This window comes from Eutrema salsugineum, unplaced genomic scaffold (assembly GCF_000478725.1).
Source record: "Eutrema salsugineum unplaced genomic scaffold, Eutsalg1_0 scaffold_3, whole genome shotgun sequence".
Classification (NCBI taxonomy): Eukaryota; Viridiplantae; Streptophyta; class Magnoliopsida; order Brassicales; family Brassicaceae; genus Eutrema; species Eutrema salsugineum.
The window spans coordinates 14,441,612-14,449,961 of NW_006256756.1; the positions used below are offsets into that span (position 1 = coordinate 14,441,612).

Genomic DNA, 8,350 nt, shown 5'->3' on the forward strand with positions numbered 1-8,350 from the left:
TCCTGCTGAGCGCATTTTACCGAGGTTTGCAACCAAAATACAAACTTTCACTTGATACAGCTAGCAATGGAGATTTTGGACAAAAGACGATAACCCAAGGAAGAGCCCTCATCGAAAATTTGGCTCAAGCCAATAGCAAATATTGTCCTGAATACGATCGATCGATGAAGCAAGCCGGAACAGACAACAAGGAGATAACTGAGTTGAAGAACATGAGCCAGCTTCTAAAGAGCAACAATCGCCCAATCCATGCCTGTGAAACCAACAATGGCGCAGAAGATAAAGGACCTAGTGATATCGATCACATTAATCAAGCATTTCAAGAAGAAGATGTGAACTACGTAGGAGCACTGGTGCCATACCAAAATCGCTCCAACAACAACTTCAACAACAACTTCCGGAATGCAAATTACAACAATCTCTCTTACCGCTATCCAAATGTGGAGAATCCTCAAGATCAGTACTACCCACCTCAGCAAAAATCCTTCCAAAAAAAGTTTCAAGGTGGAAGCTTTGGGGAAATAGTACGATATCAACCGCCACAGCCATATAACTACCAAGGTACGGGTTTTAACAATCAATTTGTACAACAGCAGGTAGTCACGACGAACCAGCTAGCTTCACAAATCGGTAGACTTGAACAGTCAATCCAACAGCTTGTTATGACGAACGAAAAAGCATCTAAAGACGTGAACGTGAAAGTGGACTGCATGTACAATGATCTAAATGGTAAGTTTGAATCTTTATCTTCGCACGTAAAAAAGTTAGATGTGCAAGTAGCCCAAACAGCCGACTCTATGAAGAGGCAAAGTGGAGTTCTTCCAGGAAGAGTTGAAGATAACCCTAAGAAGTTTTGCAACGCCATAACCACATTGCCCGAAGAAGAGGCCGGAACCGATGGAAAGAAAGAAGAAACCCCAATCTTTGTACCACTGTACAAGGATATCGATCCCAAGCAGCCACCGTTTAAGGTACCTGAACGATCACTGTTTCAAAGGCTTACCAAAGCCGATGATCCGGGACGTTTTGTTTTCCAGTGTTTCATTTCAGGAATCAAGTTTACAGACTGCTTGTGCGATTCCGGAGCCAATGTCAACATCATGTCTAAGGCATTTGCCGAAAAATTGGGCATAATAACCTTAAGGACATCGACAGTTAAGGTGATTTTTGGAGATTCATCTCAAAAAGATACTGAAGGGGCGATTCATGATCTACAAGTTCTAGTGGGAGACAAGATTGTCCCAGCAGATTTCCAAGTCCTGGAAATGGATAAAGACAAGGAGAGGCCACTCATTTTTGGAAGACCATTCCTAGCTACAGTAGGAGCAATTATCCATCACGCAAACCGGCATGCTGTTTTCCTCAATGTGGACAGAAAAAGGTACTATCCTACTATCTTAGATGAATTTCCAAGCAAAGGAAACATGCCAAAAGAGAAAGAAGAGGAGAAGCCGAAAGCTTTTGCAAAGATCAAGATCATCATTCCACCAGATGCAACAGAAACTAGTGAGGACCAAATCCATGAGCTGATCGAAAATACAAAAAGGGTTTTGAACAACATTAAAGTCCGAAAGAAGAATAAAGGGAAGAAGACGGCTTCTCAACGAGAAGAAGTAAAACCTCCAGCAACCGGAAGTAATAAAGGCATATCAAGTGGAGTGCCATTTAAATCAACCTGATTCCTAATGCTTACGTCGAGCTAAACGACTTAAAACAAAAGCGTTTAATGGGAGGCAACCCATTTAGGTACTCTTTATTTTAGTTTTTTTTTCCTTTTTACAATTAATGCTTTCTTTTTCTTTTTAAGTTTTAGGTATGTTATAAAACAAAAACACAAAAAAAATCAGAAAATTAGAAAAACCAAGAAGAAAAGGTAGGTTTTTAGCTGCTCGGCCCGGCAAAAACGAGAAGATTGGACAATAGGCCGCAGGAGGAAGAGCCGCGGTCACGACCGTTCGACCCGCGGCCAAGGGTGCATCGACCGCGGCACCGTGAACGTGACCGCGGCCGAGCCCTCAATCACCGCGGTCGCACGTCTCCTGACCGTGGCCGTTGGTCGTTGAGGTGACGCCGCGGATTTCTGCCGCTTTTTGGTGTTGCCTGGTGTTTACCTGGTGATTCCCGGTGTTGCCTGGTGATTCCCGGTGATGCCTGGTGTTTACCTGGTGTTACCTGGTGATTCCCGGTATTTTCCGAAATGTTCCCGGTAAAACCCGAAAAGATCCTCCGTAAGTTTTAAACTTTTCTAATGTGCAAACAAGAAAAGGTAAGTTCCCGTAAACTTAAAAATTTCCAGAAATTTTCCGTTTTTGCTTCAAAAACGCTTTTTAAAGAAAAGAAACAAACTTTTTGGATCAAAACTCTTTCTTCTCTTCTCTTCCAAAAGACTTAGAGATTTAGGAGAAAGAACACATTTTTCAATTCTTAAGCTTTTTAAGAGATTTTTGGCTCAAACCTCACTCTTTTTCAAAGCTGATTTCAATTCTGCCATCAATTCTCTCTTTCCAGCAAGGTATGAACCTCAAACTCACCATTCTTACTCGATTTCTAACTTAGGGTTTTCTTTAAAAACCCAAAATCTTGGTCTATTGATGGTGGAAATAGCTTAAGAATGATAGATTATCCATTTAGGTTATCTAAAAATCGATTTTAGCACCTAGCTTAAGAGAAATTGAGATTTTTGAAATTTGGTTTCTACATGCTTAATAAAAATCGAATTTGGAACAGCAAAATTGATGAATTTGATTTTGTCTTGTGTGATTAGTGATTAGTATTGGGTAATCTTTAGAATTTACATGGAAATTGCTCATCAAAACCGATTTTTAGAAGATTTCTATGTTAAGAACATCAAAAATCCGAATTTAATCATGAACTACTTGATTTCTCTAATTTAATATAAATTTTGCTTGCTCATGGTTTTAATTAATCTCTTTGTACTAGTATTAGTATAACAGATCTTAATGTGTTAAAATCAGCATCCATATTTATTCTTTTTCCAAGAGTCATTTCATTTTGCAGAAAATGGACGAAACCAGATCCCGAAGGAGCCGTCGCACTGGTGGCAGCTCCGAGGACATTCCCGATGATGCTACTCTAGGAGAGTACATGCTGAACCAAGCCAGACCAAGAAGAAGCTATGTGATGAGATTGCTCCAGCACTCAAGAGAAACACGAGCAGCTCCCGAGCCACCACAAATTCGATACATTGGGAGGGAGACAAACCCGAGAGTGGACTATGCAAGGCGTTTCAAGAAGCTGAACATCAAATCCACGCCTTGCATTGATTATCATACACTCGAGATGCTTGGAATCAGAGAGGATGTGATCTGGTACATCGATGCACTTAAGCTGAGACCCTACATGGAGCTGAACCTTCCGACTTATCCTGAGCTAGTCCGTGAGCTTTTAGCGACTATTACACTCCACCACACGAAGAGGAGGAACCCCAGAGCATCAGATGGCATCTTGTCATTCTCTATCCGCGGACAGCCTTATTCTCTCACCATTTCCGAGTTTGTGAAGCTCTTAAGCTTCCATACACAGATGGCATTTACCTTGAAGATGAACATGATCTTAACCTGTGGAGAGAGATGGGTCATGGAACCTATGATAGTGGGAGATCGAAGTCAGCCCTTCTTAGCCACCCAGCAGTGAGAGTTGTGCACAAACTCTTAGCACACACGATCTTCTCTAGAGCCAACATGGGAAGTGTTTTGAAGACTGAACTCATCACACTTCAGATTCCGTTTATGGATGATCCACGACTTGCCTGCTTCGCATGGATCATAGCGCAGAATATGGTAAAGGTGAAGCATGATTTACATGGTTGCGAGGACGCTACTCCAGCTTTCGGGAGTGCTATTACAGCGATACTACAGGCTGTAGGATTCGATTTCTCATCTGATGATCCACTTCCCAATGTCTGGTATGATCTACTTTATCTCTCTCGCGATCACACTATCTCTCGTGCCGCTTTCGATCCAGACAGGTTTGGTTACAAGTATTGCACTGGCACCGAGGAGCACCGAGTCCGCTTACCTTCAGCATCTATCCCGAGATTGTGCAACGGAGGACGCCCACGATGGACCCCGGTATCCGATGATTTTTTTCCATCTGTACCTCGTCAACCATTCACCATTGGCCAATACATAGTGGCCAAGGCGAAGCATGATGCAGCTGCGGCCCGTGGTCATTTTCAGCCATCTATTTCGACTGGACACACCTCATCATCTACATCATCACACACTCATTCCGATCTGGAGCGCAGAGTTGAGAGACAGGGACGACGCTTTGAGCGTGTTGTCACCTTCTTACAGGAGCAGCACCAGTTCGCAGACGACACTTCGGAGGATGAGTGATTGATCAGCACTTCACTACCATCACGGTTCTATCATCATTTTCTTTTCTTTTATCTTATTTTATTTTATTTTTCTTTTATTCACCATCTTCTCACCAACTTTTTCACACTGGGGACAGTGTGATTTAAGTCTGGGGGAGGATGTCTATCCGTACTAATCATTTCCCTGCTTTGCTTTTAAATTTCAAGTACTTTTTAAATTTTAATATGTAACCTATTCGACATTAAGTATTTTTCAGGAATGTTTGACGCAAAACTATGATGATTTAGACCTGAACACTTCTACACTATGCATGATAGCTCATTTGTGGTTAGCACTAGACTAGGCGGTAGCTAGAGTACTTGCACTACGAACTCCCACCAGAGGACTTCTATTCATGGAGATTCTTTCTGACAGGATATACTAGCTCTTTTTATTTGGACTTAATATTGATATCTAATTTTCTCATCATTGATTTTAGGCAGGCATCAACATACACATCTAGGACGTCTTTTACCATCACTTTTACAACTATTTTTCGTCCTAGATGACCATTTTATCTTTATCTGGTACCATACCCTGAACCCAAAACCCTTGTTTTCAATCCTCATGCATTCTCTCTTTAGTTTATATCAGCAAATATGTGCAAAAACGTCGGAGAGAAGAGGAGCGACGCAGTTTTCAGTCACTCACTAAGGAGACTGAATGGAATTGGGAAGGAAGAGTATCAGAAACATAATAAAGCTTTACAAGACAGATATTAACTGGTAAATTCGTGCTCTCTAAGACTCTATATCTAAAGGTGTTCCCTTTCTCTAAAAAAAAAAAAAAAAAAAAAAAAAAAACGTGAAAAGAGAAAGGGAAACAAAAAGCCTAATGAGTCTTAGATTGTCGAAATTTGTGGAGCAATGAGCAACCACTATTCGTTTAAGGAGCTATTGTTTTGAAAGATTTACAAAAATCTAAGTCTGGGGGAGTTTGGAGAGAACCTAAGGAAGAAGACCATGAATCTATGTCAAGAAGAAAGTGACTGAAAACTGTGGATACCAACAGCTTCACTCTCTCTTGCAGTTTTGCATAATATCCTGCATCCTCCAAATCTTCAGGTAACCCGTAAACACTTTAAGCCTTACCCCCCAAAATAATCCTTCTTGACACCTAGCCTAGATCGCCTTGCCTAGATTTTCTTTGATGAGAACCACCGAGATTTTTAATGAATGTTAAGAGCTAGTTGACTGGAAGTTAGATCTTAGTGCATAGATTTCTGCATGACGGATTAACGGACTAGTTATGCCTGTATTGCTGTGAGAATTTTCTAGGCTATCCCCGATTGATGCATACTGATTGATATTGGTCTAGAAGTTTGGTCTCTGAGATTTTGTTTAGTTCCTGCATTTTCAAACCTCTCGCCGAGATTTAGCCTTTGTTTTATTTGAGGACAAACAGAAGACTAAGTCTGGGGGAGTTGATAACACCGGATTTTGACCATTTTTATGGATCATTTTAATATCTTTTACAGGTGTTTTTACTCCATTTTCAAAGGTTTTCAAAGGATTTCTATGTTTCTGGATTTTAAAAGACATTTCAGGTAATTTGGGATAAAGAGGCACAAAATGGAACAAAAAGACTCTTTTGGATAAATACAGACCGTCAGAACTCTCATGGAGAGACGAAGACCTTCTCACCGTCTGATCACCCTCAAAATTGGACAACTTATAGAAGAATCAACCAGCTTTCAAATGCACTTGGTTTGGAGACATTCCAACGGTTGGATCTCAGGATATTCCATTAGCCCCGGAGCCACTCGAAGTCGGTCAGCAACTCACGCGACCGCGGCCAACAAGCTATTTGCCGCAGTCAGAAGCTTCCTGACCGCGGCCAACAAGCCAATTGCCGCGGTCACAACACTCCCGACCGCGGTAATCAATCTCCGAGTTAAAGCCCACTTATCTGAAGCCCAAAGTCATTCTCAGCCTCAATTCCGGAACCCTAGAGACCATGGAGTATTGGAGACTATAAATACATGTCATTTAGGTCATTTTTAGACACAACCCTTCATACTTTACAGAAACCCTTTTCCTTTAGCCGTTTTTATGAGATTTTTGTAGAAGATTGTTCAAGTCCGAGTGCTTCAATAGAGAAGCTTTCTTTATCTCTTTTCTTTACTGTTTTTCATTACTTCTATTAAAACCAATGATGATGTCGAACTCAGCCATGTCTGAGTAGATCTCGAGTTGGGCTTAGGGTTCCCGAAAGGGGCTCTCATAATCGATTAAGACATCTAGGTTTATAGATCTGGGATTTCGACCTGTTCTCTGTTTATTCTTGTTCTTATTGCATGTATGCTTGATTGATCACCTAGTATCTGATCTAGATAGTTAGTGTTGCGAAAGTTTTCATTATGTATCAGCCCTAGAATGAAACAGGCGATTTTTCCGTAGGAGTGGAAACCTACCTGCGGCGAGATCGTGAGTATTGACGAGTCTTGTGCAGCTCTTGCGTTCTCTCCCTTCCAGGGCCAGAGTGGAAACCTACTGGTCAGGGTTGCGAAAAACAGTTGGTTATGATCACGACAGTGACGTAGTCATACCTCCGTACTCTAGCTCTAGAACCCATATATCGTTATCCGTCAATCCCAATCTATCTACCTTAGTGTTAAAACCGATTACGATCCCTTAGAGTTTCCAAAACCTCAACGTTTTTAGTCATAGTTTACAACTCCATCGCTTTTTATTGCTTTCTTAGACCTGCATTTCAATTTCCTTAGTTCATTATTTACTTGCTTTATTTACCTTTCATGCGATATTTTACTTGCCTTATTAGTCTTTCATTCGATATTTGCTTATTCTAATTGCATTTCATTCGATTTTCTTACCTGCTTTTTAGGATAGATTTATTTGCTTTCTTTTGTTTTAGTTTAATTCGCAAGAAAAACAACCAACCTTTAAAACCAATTTAGTCTAGACATAAAGTTAAAAACCGTAGAAGAATACCAGGCACACAAATCCCTGTGGATTCGATCCCTAAATACTGCAACTGATTAGCTGTGCACTTGCGGCTTTCATTTGTTTTGTTAAGGGTAAAACTTGTTCCCTCACGCAGTTGACACCGACCATCATTAGATTTGAAATGACTTCATTTAAGTAACTGCTTTAACGACTTCATTTAAGTAACTGCTTTAACGACTTCATTTAAGTAACTGCTTTAACGACTTTAACGGTGCATATAACCGAGGATTCTCCACATTTGGATTGCGGTAAGAGAGATTGTTGAAATTTGCGTTCCGGAAGTTGTTGTTGGAACGATTTTGATATGGCACCAGTGCTCCTACGTAGTTCACATCTTCTTCTTGACAGGTTTGATTAATGTGATCGATATCACTAGGTCCTTCATCTTCTGCGCCATTGTTGGTCTCACAAGCATGGATTGGGAGATTGTTGCTCTTCAGAAGCTGGCTCATCATGTTCTTCAACTCGGTTATCTCCTTGTTGTCTATTCCGGCTTTCTTAATCGATCGATCGTATTCAGGACAATCATTGCTATTGGCTTGAGCCAAATTTTCGATGAGGGCTCTTCCTTGGGCTATCGTCTTTTGTCCAAAATCTCCATTGCTAGCTGTATCAAGTGAAAGTTTGTATTTTGGTTGAAAACCTCGGTAAAATGTGCTCAGCAGGCTTGATCCATGAAATCCATGGTGAGGGCAATCACGTTCATACTCCTTAAAACGCTCCCAGGCTTCATAGAAAGATTCAGTTGGCCCTTGTTGAAAGTTTGAGATCTTTGTTCTCAACTGATTCGACCTTGACTTAGTGTAGAAGTGGTTCAGGAAAGCAATTCTACATTCTTCCCAATCAGTAATCGATCTTGCAGGCAAAGATTTCAACCAACGGTGAGCTTTATCTGCTAATGAAAAAGGGAACAACTTACACTTTAAATAGTCTGGTGGAACATGGTTTGTTCTCATCATGCTGCAAATCTCTTCAAAGAGCTAGATATGGTCCAATGGGTGTTCA

The 8,350-nt window shown here is 40.9% G+C and overlaps 1 non-coding gene across 1 annotated transcript; it reads left to right on the forward strand.

Annotated features, from left to right (window-relative positions):
* Positions 1-8,023: 8,023 nt before the first annotated feature.
* LOC112085707 lies at positions 8,024-8,129 on the forward strand. The gene has a single exon (XR_002899006.1). It is a non-coding gene; the product is annotated as a small nucleolar RNA R71 (small nucleolar RNA).
* Positions 8,130-8,350: the final 221 nt, after the last annotated feature.